This window comes from Macaca mulatta, chromosome 1 (assembly GCF_049350105.2).
Source record: "Macaca mulatta isolate MMU2019108-1 chromosome 1, T2T-MMU8v2.0, whole genome shotgun sequence".
NCBI classification, from domain to species: Eukaryota; Metazoa; Chordata; class Mammalia; order Primates; family Cercopithecidae; genus Macaca; species Macaca mulatta.
The window spans coordinates 136,984,297-137,002,829 of record NC_133406.1 but is presented as its reverse complement, the minus strand read 5'-3'; the positions used below and the strand labels follow the sequence as shown (position 1 = coordinate 137,002,829).

The window sequence follows — 18,533 nt, the reverse complement described above, 5'->3', positions numbered from 1 at the left end:
CCTCTGTGAGCAGGTGAGTTTGGTCAGGTTTTCCTCTCTGCTCTAACAGAACAGCACCGTGTTCAATGCCTCACTATTGCTGTGTTCTCCCTCCCCCAGGGCCCAGATTTGCTCTCTGCATCAGGTGCCTGCTAGGGGTGGGTGGGAGATAAGTGTTGTTGATGATTCAGGACTGTTTTTTCTACCCATTGCCTATTCCAGCAATATGAAGTTAAAACTAGGTACTTTGAGTGCTCCCCTGATTTTTGGTTCTTATGAGGGTGCTTTTTTTTTTTTTTTTTTTTCCTTTGTAGAGGATTGCTTACTTGTTGTCCTTGCCAGGGATAACAATGGGTGGAGCCTTCTATTTTGCCATCTTGCTCCACCTCCTTCCAAAAATTTAAAAACCACCTTCTTCATATTTCAGAAAAATATTTTGAAGAATCCTATTGGCAGATATAGAAAATAATGCATTATGACTAAATATTAAATTCCTTAATATAAAATATTAAATTTTAATGTTCTATTTAATGGGAGCAAAATTTTCCCTGATTTATCAAGAAAAATGCATTAGTCTAGTGATTACAGTGAACATAACACAATGATTTAATGAAGTTCAAACTGTTATCAGTTGCAGTATGTCCATGGTTTTCATAGTTTGCATTTGACAACTTTTCTGCTACAAACATATGCCAAATTAATGGTTTTATAGCCTTTTATTGAATCCTGATCAAAGAAAACAATCTGATCTTGTTTTGTTAGCTTGATCTGTCATTAATGTTTCACATATTAAAAAAATAAAAATTCGGGGCCTTGGAAGCCATCATGAAAGTAACAACTGAGATTCAAAGCACTCATCTATTTTACTTCAAAGAACATATTCTTCTGAGCTTAGTACCTGGGCATTTATTATAAAAAAAATTGTAAATTGAAAAGTACTGAGGACTCTGCTAAAACCTTAGAAATACTGTATACTGTATTTCATTCTCTTTATCACACTAAATTCATATGACACTAAAGAGTCTAATAGTCTATAACTGATATATTATATTTTACTATGAGAAAAGCATTTTTTCAAGATTCCGCCACAAGCCGTGTGAAACTTGAACTTTCTTGAAATATCAGAGTTGTTTTTCAGCTCGATTGAGGTAAAGAAATTATATTATCCAGTTAAAAAAAAAAAAACTTTTACGTATTCCAATTTACCTATATAAATAAAGCACAGCATTTTTGTACAGGGTACATCACCAAGTCATGTCTGCCTCAATAGCTTCATCTCTTCACTTATGAAGCACACTTCAGAGCTGAAAAACAACCCTCTGATTCTCATCTCATGCTTTTCTTCATCCAAATTCGTTTTTTTTCCTTAACCAACTTCCATTTATGTTTCAAGTCTCACTCACCTTAAGGGTTTTCTTATCATGGGCCCTTCCCTAACCCCAACCTAATCCTTCCACCTATCAGAAAGACCTGTCTCTATATCTACTCCCTGCATTACATCACACCATTCCCCTCCCCCACCACATCTGCTCCTGCAAAATGTATTGCTGTCATTGAATTCATAGCACTGTGTTGAATTTATCTTGTCATTCTGTATTTGCCTTTAGTCTGTAAACTATTCAGTGTCAGGGATTATATACTATTCAGTTTGTATCCCTCACAACAGGAGACACAGACATTCATTTAGTAGAGTTTCCCTAAAAGTTTGTTTAATTTAAATTACCTCAGGAGGGTCTGTTTGCTATGATAAATAATGGAGGAATTATTTTTTTAAACCATATCAAAGACTGGTAAACTAGATGTTAATAGGATTATGTTTTGACTATGACAAACAATATTTCATACTTTTTAATGTGAAATTTACTAAGTCAAGTATTAATTTTGCCCACTGTTTATGGAAGTACAACTCTCATTCTACTCCAGCCTACATGGTTCAAGTAAATTTGACCCAATCTCTTGGCTCACAGGTTGAGTACAAGATCTAGGTCTCTCTAATTGGGGCACTCCATCCTGTTTCGCACTCTGGTCTCAATTACTTATTGATTCAGGAATGGGCAGTGGGTCAAGATTACTCCATCAAGCTTTTCCTAAGATTTCAGTTGTAAGTATGAGACAAAAGATTTTCTTGTACTAGTACCACAAGCTGTAAATTATTTGAGGCTAAAGGATTGTGAAAGCCCAGAATTTTCAAGGAGTATTTCTACAGCTACATGGATACATGACAATGTGACTGACACAGAGGACACTGAAAACAGGATAGAGGCTGAGTATTTCGTATCAAACCACACATACAACCCCATGATCTCTACTGACTAGACCAGGTGGAAATCTGTCTTATGGGCACCCTAAAGTAAATAAATTTCAGATGGCATATAATGGAGATGTCTCTGGCCAAACAGTCTAGCCAGTAATCAACTCTTTTTCAGAAATTTAATTAAAAAATAAAAACAGATGAACGCAAATCACTATAATAGCTAGGGCTGCAAGGATGCACACAAAGGGTGCAGGAGGCAAGAGGAGTTATAGGCAAGCCAGGAAAAAAACATAAACAGAAGCTAAGCAGTAAATAAAAGGTACTCAAAGCATGAAGAGAGCCCATTTGCAAAAAAGAAGAAAAGTGAGAACAAAACAATTGTTAACAATGATAAAGTATTTATACTATGCCCACGCTCTCTTCTAATTATTCTAAGTAGATTATCTCATTTGATATTATATCATATTGCTAATATTCTTCTAAATGTCCTGCATTCATTTATTTGTTTATTTGCTTAATAATTTAATACATTATTATTGAGCTCATTCTGAGACTATAGAGATAATAAAGAAGGAAAATGAAAAAAGGTCTTTGATATCTTGGAGCTTATGCCAAGTCATCCTACATTAACAAAGTCTAACATACTACCAGGTATAGTAAACTATTAACTGGTGTAGGGACATTGAATAAAGTAAAAGAAGGAAGACATTTGACCACACGCCAGAGCTTCAAGAAGTGTGCTCATCTCTTTGACAGTTTTGTTGTTGTTGTTTGTTTTTCTGTTTTTGTATTTATTTATTTATTTATTTATTTATTTATTTATTTATATTTTGAAACAGAGTCTCACTCTGTCGCCCAGGCTGGAGTACAGTGGCGCAATCTCGGCTCACTGCAACCTCCGCCTCCCGGGTTCACGCCATTCTCCCGCCTCAGCCTCCTGAGTAGCTGGGAGTACAGACTCCCGCTGCTGCGCCGGGCTAATTTTTGTATTTTTAGTAGAGACGGGATTTCACCATGTTGGTCAGGCTGGTCTCGAACTCCTGACCTTGTGATCCACCCGCCTCAGCCTCCCAAAGTGCTAGGATTACAGGCATGAGCCACCGTGCATGACCTGACATAGTTTTTCTCCGTTAAGTCACACAGCTTCCCTATGAGGAATGAAACAGACATACATTCAGGTTTTCTAATACATCTTTTAATTCTGAGTAGAGAATACTTAAAATGACTTTTTGTGTGTATAAAACTGGCTCATGATAGAGTGAAAATGAAATGGCAGTTGAAGAGAGTATTTCCATCACTGTAAGTTTATGGTAGACTGATATATATATATATATATATATTTTAGACTGAGATACTTGAGTAAAACTTTGGCATTGCCTTTAACAGAGGTTATATAAATGAACTTAGTGAGTTAGAAAAAAAGATTAATTATTAGGTGTGAAAATCAGTTTATGTTGCTTATATTGTTTGAAATTAATTTTTTTCTATCATTCAATACTTCTGATTTTCTGAAAATAGCCTTTGGATTTTAACCAGTTTATAAAATAACAAATTACTCTTCATTTTCAGTAGTCTAGATGTCCATTTACAATTTAAGTCTGATAGACTATAAATTTACTGTGGTAAACTTAGATCACAGTTAAAAAGCTATCTTCTTCAGGTTCAGTAATTTATTTACTAACTTTAATGAATATTTGTGTGCTCAGAGTTTTATTTATTTCAAAACTTTTAGGCAGTAAACTAAATCTCCTAATACATTAGTTAAATGACTGTTTAACGATGATTATTTACTTTTTATTTAACTAGGTGTTATTTGACATTTATTATAATACAAATTATACAAAACATCATAATTTGGTGAAGAGATTAAAGATAGCAAGATATATTCAAATCTTCATTAGACATAAATATACTATTATAGCAGTTTGTCAGTTTGTTTAAATAATGTATTTTTCTATAGATGTATTGCATATTTATCTGATTTAGGGCAACTGACACTTTTAAACATAGAAGAAGGCTTTCTTATTTTAAGGGTAAGAAAAGTAGAAGACTTTGCATTTCTTACAAAGAAAAGTTTTAAGGAAATGTAAAATAGAGAAATACATTATGGTAGAAGTGATTTCATCAATAAACGCAATAGTTCCACTAAATTAATGTTTTACAAACTTCCATGCACACTAGAAAATATGTCATTCCAAGCCAAAGTTGCATTAAAATTATTATTATATTTAATCATGCATTTAGATTTTCAGGCAAAAAGGCACAGATTTTGTAAATGAAAGTGTGGATTTGTGGATCTCTCTCTCCTGTCCTCTGTTGATACTTTCTATACACTTCTATTGTATTTCATGATTATAACACACTAGTAAAAACAAACAACTAAATTTACCTTAACTGTGCATCTATGCTGCACAAATGTGTTTCTTGCCGTTGACTAGACATGTATCACGACATGAAAATGCTCACAAAATACTGTAGGGTGTCTGTTTTGAAGGTGCTCTTTTCCTAAAACATAAAATGTGCATTTCCTCTGAAATAACTATATGTATCATTTTTTTTTTCTGGAATCCATTTCGTTCCATGTTGAAACAGGTTCTAAAATGTAGTAATTTAGAACCATATGGGAACTTATTTTGTCAGAATTATTCATTTATCAGTACTTCGTTAGGGCAAGAATTATTTAGTAAATGTGCTAATTTTGAATACTATTTCATGTCTAAACATCTGCAACCCAGTGGGTCCAGGTAGCTCCCAAGACCCATAACACTTACTCAATTCTATTTATTTGCACGCTATTTGTTGATTTGCCTATTTAAGTTTGTCATTTATTTCCAGTATCAGCTTTTATAAATTAGCACAGCCCTCCAAGATTCTAGACTCCTTCTACCTTTGTTCAATCTTCTACCTTTGAACAACCTCTTTGTTCAACCAATGTAGACCTACTTTTTGAGTAGCAAGTGTCATGTTAGCATTGGATACCTATCAATGTGTGAACAGTAGAGGTGAATAATGACTTTGAGATAATTAAACTATTTTTTTTTTTTTTTCTGTTCTTTTCTCCACAAAAGATTCTCACCTATACTTGTCAACTCTGGGGAAGACCAGACCTATTGAAACGTACAGATAGCCCATAATCCCCCCTGACTGTTGTGATCAAAACCTATAAGCAAACACCACCCAAAACTAATACAATGCTAGCCATGTATGTAATTTAAATGTTCTCACCACTAAAAATAAGTTGTTGAGGTGATGGATATGTTAATTAGCTTTGTTGAATCTTTCTACAATGTATACATAGATCGAAACATCAAAACATCACATTGTATCCCATAAATATACAATTATAATTTATCAAATAAATTAAAAATAAATATAGTCACATTTAAACAAGTAAAAGCAGGTGAAATTAATTTTAATAATACATTTTTGTAATTCAAATATATATAATATTATCATTAGCATTTCAACATAAAATCATATTTTAAAAATCAATGAGATATTTTACATTCTTTTTTTTAAATATTAAGTCTTTGAACTCTGGTGTTTCAGATTTCAGAACATCTTAATTCGTATTAGCCACATTTGAAAGACATGAGCTAGTGACTACCCAGTCAAACAGTTTAGGCCTAAACCTTTAGATTTACTAAAGGTTATAAGTTTGGGAGAAGGATTTACTAAAGGTTATAAGTTTGAGAGAAGGTTATAAGTTTGGCAGAAGGAGGATAAGAGAGCTGAATTTCCTCCAAGAATAAAAGACCTTCCCAAGCAGAGTTCCCGAGAAGAAGCACAGCCCTAGAGAGGGAATCATTGTAGATGGGATTATAAATAGATTTGTATGAAGGAATGTAGACATTGGAAAAAGATCCCTGTGTTCTCAGTTCATAGCCCAAGAGAAGCCAATGGAACTTCTAAAACTGAAAGGGCCTATTAGGCAAGGAACAGGAAAGTCTCTCAGCTTCTCTATGTCAATCAAAGACCAGCTACATCCACTGTCCTCTTAACACCAAATTATAAGGCATATCTTCTCTACTTGAACCTTAGCACAAGTTTTGTAATTGGGGCGATTGCAAGATTGATATGGCTAACACTTACAATGACTGAATTTATTTTTCCAACATTCCAGCAGAATGAGCCTTGATTAGAAATTACATTGAAATGCATAACTTATAAAGTATTTTATAGTCATCTATTACTATTTATTATATATGTGAATTACTTGTTTGTTTAGCACATCAAATATCACTGAAAGTTATGGAATGGTTAAAATTCCCAGGAATATTACACAATACAAATTTATATTTTTGACACTTTACCTCAACCTGAAATTTGGAAAATTTTTCCTCAGGCGATTTCTGGAAGCCCCTGAGGATAACTCATTAAAATTATCAACTGCCACATTTTTCTTTCTCATTTCTTCTATCCTCCTCTATTTTTCTTTTAAAAAAAAGTTTCTGCATGCCTCTGGTTGGCAGTATAACATGATAACAAGCGTAGGGTCTGGAGTCAAATCGCACTAGTACAACACACACCTTTACTGCTTTGAAACTGTATGGCCTTTCAGATCAAGTGTTTAACCTAGTTCTCAGTTTTCTCATCTGCAATGTTCAGATAAAAAGACTTCTCCATAAACAAGTTGTGGTAAAGATTAAGTGAGATGATGAATTGAAATTGCTTACAACAGTGACTGACAATATATGCTTAATAAATTATAGCTAGTCTTATTAGACCTGCTCATCAAAGATGTTTAATGCCGATATTGTGGTATAGATCTGAAGGAATGGAGATCCCTCTGCGAAGCTCCAAAATCATTATTCCCTGTTGCCTGCCCAATCTTTCTCCACCACAAACAGCCAGCAATTACTACTTTATTGAGTCAATCTAAGATGTCATTCATTCTAAGACACACTGCCAACTGAACAATGACACAATAATCTTTTATTACGTAAAATATTTTAAATAATTATTCATAGAAGATTTTGAACTTTAGTTGTAGATTTTTATCATGTATTTCACTTGTGCCTAGATAAAATAAATGTGAAAAACAAAATTGATCGGTTAAGGTATTTCTAAGACTTTTGAAGTCCCACTCTTTGCATTTTGTTTTTTAAGTTGAGGTGAAATTCAAATAACATAAAATTAAAATTAACAATTTATAATTTACATCTTGTACTTTCACCATGTTATACAATCCTCACCTCTGTCAAGTCCCAAAACACTGTCTTCATCCCTAAGATAGCACCCAAACCCATTTAACAGTCACTATCCATTCCCACCACCCTCATGTTCTTGCTTTCCACCTCTATGGATTTATCTACAATATGTGACTTTGGAGACTGGCTTTGAGACTGGCTTCTTTTACATGGAAAAATGTTTCTGAGGATCATTCACTTTGTTGCATGTACTAATACTTCATTTCTTTTTATGGCTGAATAATATTCCATTGCAAAGTCCTCATCTTTTCAATTAGTTTTCAACTGAGTCATGGGTGTCTCAATTTTCCCATAAGAACATCATCCTCTGTGTCTTCAGGAACATTGTTGATGCAACATTACATAATGAATCCTCCACTACTGTCCCTAGGATGCTCCTCCAAGCTACTGACATACATTCTGCAAGCTTTGATACTCATTCTTTGGCAATCACAACAATTTCACAATCGCAATGTGATCTATTCTGTAAAGAATATCCTGATTTCAGAACTGTTAAATGTTTTTTTAAGTACATAGCATAATCAGCAAAATATAGTATTTTATATATAGCCATATAAAGAGATAAACATACACACAAACATAAACACACACATAACAAGTGTATTCTATATCATAGTATAAAATATATTTCTTTCTGTAGATTCAAATTCAAGTGAAAAAGTCCTTTCTGACCCTAGTTTCTCTTCCCTTAGAATAAACTCAGACACAATTTTATGTCAGCTATTCTTCATGAAATTTGGGATCTACATATGTAACTGCACTTACACAGCCATGAGTGTATAAATTTTAATGAGAATATCTGTTAAGGCATCAAACTTCAACCTAATGCTATATATATTTTCTAATTTGCCTCATCCATTCGGTTCTGTGTTTCTGCTGTCTTAAATTAGCTTCCAAATTAAACATCAATATTTCTATTAAATAATTTGGAACACCAGGCAGAATAGAATTATCTTTCAGATCTTGGTAAAAACAAAAAACAAAAGAAAAAATGATTAAAATACTGTGCACATAACAATTTAAATAAACCAAATATATGAAACTTTGACTATTTCTTTTGAAAATCTATTTTCCAATAAAATTCTTGCATATTTCATTTAAAATAATTAGAAATAAATCCTGGTATATAGAATAGCAACCAAGAAAGAATATTGAAGTAATTTGGTTCAGTAGCTTCAATTTACAAATGAAAACTTGACTTCCAATCATAAGAAGTACCTCACCAAAAACCGAAAATTTATATGTAGCTATCAAAACTAGAACATTGATGTCCTGACCTTTACTTCTATCCATTAAGCTTCAAAAATTCTGATACTTAATTTAAAATTCTTTTTACTAATACATTGTAATTTTGAAGATTATTATCATGTAAACCTAATAAAAATACCCAAAATCTAAATAACTAAAATATGATTCATAATTTATCTAATCTATTGTATTTATATTACTCTTCATACTGTTTACTCTTTTCAAATATAATTATAAAATTAAAATGGAATTTCAAAGTTTAATAATGATGGCTAATATATCACATTGTAAAGAAGAAACAAATAAAGTTGCTTAAACGTGAGCTTTAAGTCTCATGATAAAATATCTGACCTAAAAAATATATGGTTTCTCTGCTCACTTCCCCACAGATCTTTCCGGTCTGAAGTATTGAAATGGGTGTGATAATTTATTTATTTTATTAAAATGAAAATAAAACATTAAGCTTAATGTGTCTCCCACTTGCTATTTTATATTATTTTATATTTTACTTTGAATATGATTCCTATCATAGTTTATTTTTCTCTTTTTTTTCAACCTCTATTCCTGTTTTCACAAATTGGGCTGAATTATTTCATTACAAGTCCTAAATGGAATCATACAAATTTAGCCATCTCCAAACATTTGCTACATGCAGCTGGACTCATGTAGCCCAGACTAGCTTTTAAGAACCCACACACACATGCACACATACAAACAGGTCAAACTGAAATGAATGGAGCTATTCATGGAATTAGAGAAGGAGCTATGCAAACTTTGAAAGAACTGTTGTACCATGTATACATATTCTACCACATTTACAGTCTTTATTTGTGGAGTGCAAATCTTTCTGTCCAAAGGTTTACTGCATTTAGACTCTTATTCATTATTCACAATTTCATATTCATTTTTTTTTCTGGGAAATGATAGTAGTTTGAATATTTAGCTTGCCCTCCATATGAAAATAAACATCATGGTTAGCACACTCCCAGACAAGGCTAAAAGCAGCAATTGAGAGAGTTGAAACTGACAGTTGAATTCATAATTCATTCATTTAAATATATGGTTTTGAGACTTTAAACTGGGCCAGGTATTTCTTTCTTGCAAAAATTCATTTGTTGACAATATTTTGGAATTTTTGTAGAATAGGGAGGGATGTCATATGCTGTGGTATAACAATTCTACAAAATTCTGAACAAATTTTCTCCTAAAAAGATGGACAAATTCAGATGTGTGTTATCAAATTACTTTAAAACCTGAAGTAACATCTTAAAAGGGGTTTCTTCTTTGAATATATGTGTGTGACACTTGAATTGGTTTATAATTATTTGTTATTCAAAAAAAGGAAATGGAAATATTAGTCTGGGGTCTTTTCCCTAAATTTAACTTTATTTTGTTTATCATTCTCTGTTTTTCTTTCTTCATTCCAACCAAGTGATTAATTAACCCTCAGTAAAACAAGTAAATAATTCAGGTATGCTGAATTTTAAAATTTAGAGGTAAATACCTCAAGGGACTCATGGCTTCCCCTACAGACACTTTTTGTACCTTTCCAAAGATCCTGTGTTCATGACCATTTGCAATAGTTTCATTTACGTAAATGCCAATTAGTGTTCGTTTTGGACAGTTATATTTTTAGCAAATTTTATCTCAATAATATAATTAGTAAAACATGCTGAATTTTCAACCATTAATTTTTTCAGTATTTACAATTGTCTTGAAATACAAGTAAATTTCTCTGAGAGGATAATGTTCAGCAGTACAGAGAAATAAAAAATGGTTGGGGTGTTTTGAAACCACAAGCATTTTGTATGATTAGAGGCCTTGGTACAGTTTCATAAACTATTTTATTTTTCACATAGCCAAGAGATGATTTATTCCTTTTTTCTTCTAGAACACAAAAACATTACAATCAATTTTCATGTTAGGTTTCTAAAGTAATGACAAATGGCCTATACTAGGTTATTTCCACCTCTTCTTCTGGGACTCCAACTACATGTAACTTAGGTCACTTAATATTTGTCCCAGGCCATCATGGCTTTACTTATTTTAAAGTCTATTTTTTTCCTCCACCTTGGACAGTTTTCACTGCATTTTCTTTATGCTTTTTGTTTTAGTTTTCATTTTCATTTTTGTACTGTCCAGTGTGTTTTTAGCTCACTTATTGTTTTTTCTTGGTGTTTTTTAGTTTAGTTTAGTTTTGTTTTGTTTCATTTTAGGTATTGTTTTGTTTTCAGTTCCAAAATTTCCCCCGGATTCTTTTGTAGATTCCATTTATTTGCTGATATTCCTCATCTTTTTCACTCATATTTCCACCTTTCCCCTAAATCCTTAAGCAGTGTTGTATAATTGTTTTCAAGTCCTTGTGTGTTAATTCCAGCATCTCTATCATTGTGACTTTCAGTATTCAGCCATTCCAGGATGCATTATATGCTTTTGTCTTTGGAGATCTCTCCTCTGTTATCTCACAAATTCCAGTTGCTCAGCAGCTCTGAATACAATCTCTGCCTCAGTGAGACCTCTGTCCCCTACTTGGGCTCCACCTCCATGTATCATGGTTTAAAAAATTGTTTCCAGACAGAAAGCATGTATACGTCGTCTGTGTCTTTTTCTTCTCTAAAAGATCAAAATACTAGGTTGTCTGTTTTCCAATGTCTATAAATAGTTGCTTAACATAGATTATTCAGTTTACAGTTTATGGTGGGAGTCTAGTCATGTAACAATTATCATGTCAGCTCAGAGCGGAAGCCCAGAAATTTTAATGTTAATAGATACTGCCAGTTTACTTTCCTAAAGAATAAAGCAATTCATAATCCTATGAGTAATGTATAAGAGTACCCATTTTTGTAAAAATTATCTAGCCATAGATAATTTGTCCTTTTAATTTTATGTTTTGTGGTGTCACTGTATTCTAATTTGCATTTCCCTAAAAACTGAAACATCTTTCTGCTGACTACACGTTAACTTTACTCTTCTGTATTACATGTTCATATATGTACTTTGATCATTTTCTATTTTTTGATGGATTTTTGGGATCCTCATTGCACTATAACAATTCCTTCAATCTTAGTTTGAATATTCCATTATCTTCAAATTGTCAAAATATATATTTAGTTTACAATACATAAAGTTTTACTTAATTGTATTCATATGTATTTATTCACAAATTAACTGTAATCAAAGACCATATACTGGATCTAACACTGTACATCATATTTAATCAATACATATTAACTGTTAAGCAATTTCTTCTGGTTTGTTAGAAACCATTTTGAGGTAATTAATAATAATTTTTAAAAGAACTTTTCCACAGTAATACCATTTGCTACAGTGAAGTGATGATTTAATATTAAGTCTGCTGCAGCTTCCAAAAGAACCCAGTGACACTCCCAAGAATTGGCCGAGCCACTTGGAAAAACTGACCATTCTATATAAACTAGTGTATTTGAAGTAGGTAGTTTTAATGGCCTGTGATTCACTCAGCATACCGTAGTATACAAGAGTTACCTATTTCTTTAAAAAATATTTTGTTTAAACTGGAATGCAGGAGTAGAGCCTAAATTAATTAACATAAAAATCTGTCCAGATTCTGCCTTGTGGTAGGTATGAACTGAATAGTATGTCATGTTTCCATTATTTAGCTAAAAAATTCTGTTTTTATTATTTGTCTGATTTCACAGTGAGCTGTAAAACTATTTATTGCCAAAAGTTACCTACTAAGTCATAATACCTCATATGGGACACATGTCAAATCATTACTGTCAAGTATTTCAATAATAATAAGTCAGTTGAGATTTAAATGTATAAGCCCTCTTTGACAGATATATTAGATTAATTCAAGCTGAGACAGCTAAAATTATGATAAAATAATAGAAAATGTAATTATATTATTTAATAAGTAAACTAAACTATAAAATCTTCAACCATATAAAAATATATGTCTGGGGAGACATGCATGAAAATCAAAATCAAAAGGCTAAATATGACAGATGTGAAGCATTTTATTTCAACAAATATGTTAGAGCTAAAATGATAAAAAGAAATGGTTCTTCCCTCAATACAGCCTGATGAAAGAGACAGATGTATATACCAATAACAAGAATATAATTGTATTTCTTTAGAATACATTTATCTAATTTCTATTTGTTGAATAGTATTTTGGTTGGGTGGTGAAATGAAATCAGCTTTAGCACATTTCCTTGAAGAAACGGTTCTATTTGAAGTTAATGTTTGATGTATAATCCCTAAAAGAAGCATGGCCCAAGGAATGTCAAGGGAGAAGAAAAGGGAATAATAGTAAAATTAAGTAAAATTTATGAATACTTAATCTGCATGCCATTGTTCCAATTGTACCATTGCCCAGCAAAATTCTTTGAATGAATGTATTTACTCTTCCAAAAATTGTATTGCAAAATTACTCTCATAAACTGAGGAAGATAATACAGGCTTAAGGCTATCCGGTGAGTTATACAAGATTATCTAACTAATAACTAATGAAACTGAGAGCCTGAGAACAGGACTCTTATAGAAGTGCTTTACTTAGGGCACACACAGGAGAAGAGGAAATGAGGGAGGCAGGATGTGGGAGAGACAATAACATCAACTTCAGTGGCACAGGTACCCTTCTTTCTGAGGGATCTGAGGCCCCAGGTACCCTTATCAGAGCTTGGTTGCTATATTCATTTATTTAAGGTTAAAACTAGGAAGAGATGCTGGATGGATCATCTGAGTATCAAATGTATTTCTCCCTGCACCCATTATGTTGCAGGAATCTTACCTCCTCATGATAATCAAGTACGATTACTCCTGCTAGTAATAGTTCCTTTTCTGTCTCTTCTATTCTTTCTGTGCCAGGAGCCCAAAGTGAACAGGTAGAAGCCATAGTTTTAAGTGTAGTGACACTCTTTCTCTGTACCTTGGTAAAAAGAAGCATCCCTCTTTCAGTAACCAAATTTAAAACCACAAAGCCTATAGTTGCAGGGACAGGAAGCACAATTTCCCCAAAACACACGACCATGAGGTCCACTGGTTCTGATATGTATTATACTTTCTAGCGGTACCAGTCCAATAGTGTTTGATACCTGTGTCAATAGTCACGGTAATTTGAAAACAAAATCACTGGATCAGTAAAAGGGATTTCAAAGGGGCATCAATATCATCTACTACAGTCTTAGTTCTATTATAATTCTAGCCCCATATTGCAATTTTCTTGCCCCAAACTTCTCATTGTATATTGAGAGTACAGTGGACAGATAAATTGTCTCTTTAATTCACAGGTCTTCAGAATGAGAGAAGATATGCCAAAGGCTTTTTATCTATACCTGTTCCTGTTATGATGATGAAATCCTGGACTACTAGATTGAGTCTGATACCAAATTTGGATGAGTTTTTGGGCATCTTGGGAGAGGATGTTTTGGTTGTGCTTGAGTTGTGAGTTCTTAGGGGCAAAAAAGTGAATTGAGGCGGAAGGCAGAATATCACAGGAACTATTCTTTGGTTCTTGGGATGTGTGGGTGTCCTGGGGTTTGTATCACAGCTACCTTTTTAAAAAATTTTTCAACAACTGTCAAATCCATGAGCAGTCCAATCAATACTGAACAGTTCTGTTTCTTCAGGTCATCTGTGGTCTTACTCATTTTCTCCTTCAACATCTGTTTCTCTCTTCCTCTTTTCACCTTTCCTACTTTCTTCCTGATCTTCATCCTCATACTCATCTTAATCTTCTTCATTTAGTCCCTCTGGTAATTTCCCACCAACCATGGGACTTCACCCCAACAAAATTGTGAGCATTGTTAGGTTTTTGTGTAAGACTCTTGCTGTAGCATGTGTAGCTGTGATTGGTGAGTCAACCGTCTGTGGCTACCAGTTACACAAAGATTGTAACAGTATTTTTATTTTCTGTACAACAAAAAAGCTTTGTAAATAAAATACAACATTAAAAAAAAGTGAATTGTGGAAGACTAATCCTGTGATGGTCCCTCAAAAACACACACACACACACACACACACACACACACTTCATGGTATTCTTTGTTTAGTCCCTTCCCCGTGAATCTGGACTCCATGATTTTCTATTGCTCCAACCAATAGAATGTAGTAAAAGTAACACTTTGCCAGTTTCATGACTAAGCTTTAGACATTATAGCTTCTGCTTTTGCACTTACCCTGAGCTGTGATGTAAGTTCAGCCATCCAGCTGGAGAGACAATGTGGATCTTGAAGAAGCCAGGTGGAAAGCGCATGGCCTTGAAATTACATGAAGTGGTCAAACATGGTGGCCCATGCCTGTAATCCCAACATTTTGGGAGGCTGAGGCAGGTGGATTCCTTGAGGTCAGGAGTTCGAGACCAGCCAGGCCAACATGGTGAAACCCATCTGTGCTAAAAATACAAAAAAAAAAAAAAAAAAAAAAAAAATTAGCCATGGTGGCGGGTGCCTGTAATTCCAGTTGCTTGGGAGGCTGAGGCAGGAGAATTGCTTGAACCCAGAAAGTGAAGTTTGCAGTGAACCAAGATCACGCCACTGCACTCTAGTCTGGGTGACAGAGTGAGACTTCATCACAAAACAAACAAATAAACAAACAAGCAAACAGATTTCATGAAGTTGAACCAAGAAACTCAGCTGACAGCGTAGAGAGCCTAAACATATGACCGTGGATGCACTGTTCCAGAGAGCTCCAGCTTTTTAAGTCCTCCAGGTTGAGGCTAACATATGTAAGATATGTCATGAGAGTCACTTTGGACCTTCTAACCCTAACAGATATCTCACAGGGCAGAGACAGGCTCTTCCTGCTGTGCCATGTCTGAATTCCTGACCCACAAAACCATGGGTAAATAAAATGACTATTGTTTTAAGCCATTACATTTTGAGGTGATTTGTTATGCAGCTATAGATATACAGAACTAGGAATTTACTGTTTCTTAAAAATGACAAGAAAGAAGTGAGTATGGTGAACCTTATATACAGTCTAATAAAGCAGTTCAACCTCAAGTGCCACCATTATGTTACAGTGTCATGTTGCTATTGTTTTTCACATTGAGCTCCAGGTACTGCATCCTGACTTCTATGCCAATATTTTTTCTCCATCATATTTTAAAAACTACAATAATGTGATAAAATGCATAAAATGTATTTCATTTTTAAACAAAATCATCTTTGCTATAGAGAACTGAAAGCTAATTTTTATTTTTATTTTATGTTTTTCCTTTATGGATCCTCAGAATAGAACTTAAAGAAAGCTGATGGTTTAGAAATCTGTTTCCACTCAGGGATTCTAACTTTCATTTCGCAAAGCCTTGTGAGAATACATTTCCCTGGTCTGCATTCCAGTAGCCTTTTTATTTCCTGTAGCTGTGTCAAAAGCAGTAATAGCAACTTAAAAGAATAGAGCAGAGTGGCTTATAATATATATACCATATGGTTTCATAGTCTTATACTTTCATTAACTTGGAAATTACTGTATGTGATACTGTATTAGCCTGCTAATTACTATTCCTTGCATATGGCTAAGTTAATAGATATTAAATAATAAAAGTGTGACCTTTCCTCTCTAACCTTATGTTTCAGATTCTTCTTTGTTTTTGATATCTTAGCTACAAAAATTCCTTAAAAATCTACATTCTGAGGTAAGATAGTAGTTTTACTTTTATTGGCATATCTATATTTGCTGGAAAAACAGCACCTTTTATTTTTACCACACTTCCTGTCATCTACAAAGCTTTAGCAGATATGGAAAAGTTGGATGAGTAATTTGAATAGAATAATGTGGGCAGCAAATTGCTTGGTCAGTTTGGTATTGAAACTACCATACAGCATGAAAGCTTAGCTGTTTCTGAAATTATGTTAGACATAGCATTTATCAAGTTAATACTCATTAATATAGTCAACAGCAGAGTCGAGTGTAAAGTAAAATTCTCTCATAAATTTGAAAATAGAATTCACAACACAGAAGCCAATTTATAGCTAGTGGATTCATTTATTATTTTTAAGTGAAATTATTATATCAAAAAATATGAGACCAAGAGAGTCCAGTTTTATAATTGCAAGATTATTAAGCATATGTGTAAAAGCAATCAAGCAGAATTTAGTTTTGCTAGATTGAGTTCTTCTATAATAGCACATTGTATTTACTATGCTAGCAGATTTTAGGGAGATCATGATAGAAATTGTGCACCCCAGAATGCAAAACTGACTATCAGATTTTAAGTTAATTATTGTTTTTAATGACACAATTATAATGTCTTGATAAAAGCAAGATCAAGCCAATAAAAATAGGTACTGATATGTAGTCTTTGAACTGAATCCTAAACATTAACATTAAAATATAGTGGAGAGAACAAAAACAATTTAAAACAATCCTATGAGAGAGAGAAAAAGTTTGTTCCTTCTACTCTACTCTCTTATACAGTCACTCAACAAAACACATTTTTTTTTTTTTTTTTTTTTTTGAGTCAGGATCTTGCTCTGTCACCCAGGCTGAAGGGCAGTGGTGGGATCACAGTTCACTGAATCCTCAACTTTAGGGTTTCAAGCCACCTCATTTCTCTCACCTCAGCCCCCTGAGTAGCTGGGACAAGTTTGTACCACCACACCCAGCCAACTTTTTTTATTTTTCTGTAAAGAAAATTTTAAAAATCTTATGCTATGTTGTCTAGGTTGGTCTTAAACTGCTGGACTTAAGCATTCCTCCTGCCTCAGCCTCCCAAATTGCTGGCATTACTGGCATGTGCCACTGCACCTAGCAAACATAACACTTCTGACACTAGTTGTATATGGGTATTTCCACCAAGTAATTATTCTGTCAACTCCAGCTGGACATCCTATAATTCAACTCAACTCTGACATGGCCTGGAGATAGGACTGGATTCCACATATTAAGGGATCAGTCCCACAAGATTGCCCCCAACTTCAGATGCAGTTGCAAGCAACAGGTTTTCACCTATACTTCTGACCAACCAGCTATAAATCAGGCTTCCCAATACTCCCCCTTGGGTTCAATTAACTTTCTGGAGAGGCTCAGAGAACTTAGGGGAATACAATTTACATTTACTGGTTTATTAATAAAGAATATAGATAAACAGCAAGATAAAGGGATACATAGGGAAAGATCTGGAAGGATCCGAAGTACAAGAGCTTCTGGCCATGTAAAAGTATAGCAGGCCATTCATCCAGCATACTGATGTGTTCACAAACTCAGAAGCTCTCTAAACTCCATAGTTCAGGGATTTTTATGGAGGCTTCATCACATAGGCATGATAAATGATCAATTCCATTTCCAGCCCCTCTTTCTACCCAAAGGATGGGAGGTGGGGCTGAAACATCCAAGCTCACAATCATGACTTGGTCAGTCTGGTGACCAGCACCATTCAGAAGTCCACCAAGAGTCACCTCATTAGAACACAAGACACTCCTATCACCCAGGAAATTCCAAGGAACTTAGGACCTCTGTGTCAAGAACTGAGGCCCAAGACCAAATATTAGAATGAAGGATTCTCCTAGTACCTTAAAAGGGCATCATTAAAAGCTCTGTCTTGGAAACTGGGGAATAGAGCAAATACTGGAAGAAAGGATTCTCCTAGCACCCTCTCACTTAGGAAATTATAAGGGCTTTCAGAGCACTTTACCAGAGACTTAGGACAGAAATATATATATATTAGGACAGAAATATATATATATATATATTTCTTAATATTTCACAAATTCAAAAGACTGAAGGGAATAAACCATATCCCAAAGTTCAGGGGCAAGTTCATCAACCAAAAAAGATAGGCTGAGGAATGTAGTCTAGATCTACACTACATCCTCTAAACTTAGATGAAAGACAATTATCAAAAAGTAAAGATTTTG

General features: G+C 33.8%; 1 long non-coding RNA gene across 2 annotated transcripts in view; it reads right to left on the bottom strand.

Annotated features, from left to right (window-relative positions):
- Positions 1-14,871: 14,871 nt before the first annotated feature.
- The window catches only part of LOC114671420 (uncharacterized), a 167,849-nt gene continuing 164,187 nt past the window's right edge, over positions 14,872-18,533 (bottom strand). Inside the window, exon 7 of one of the 2 annotated variants that reach the window (XR_013412547.1) lies at positions 14,872-15,067. This is a non-coding gene — a long non-coding RNA (uncharacterized LOC114671420). The remainder of the gene's footprint in view (positions 15,068-18,533) is intronic. The other variant, XR_003721427.2, reaches the window with a different exon arrangement.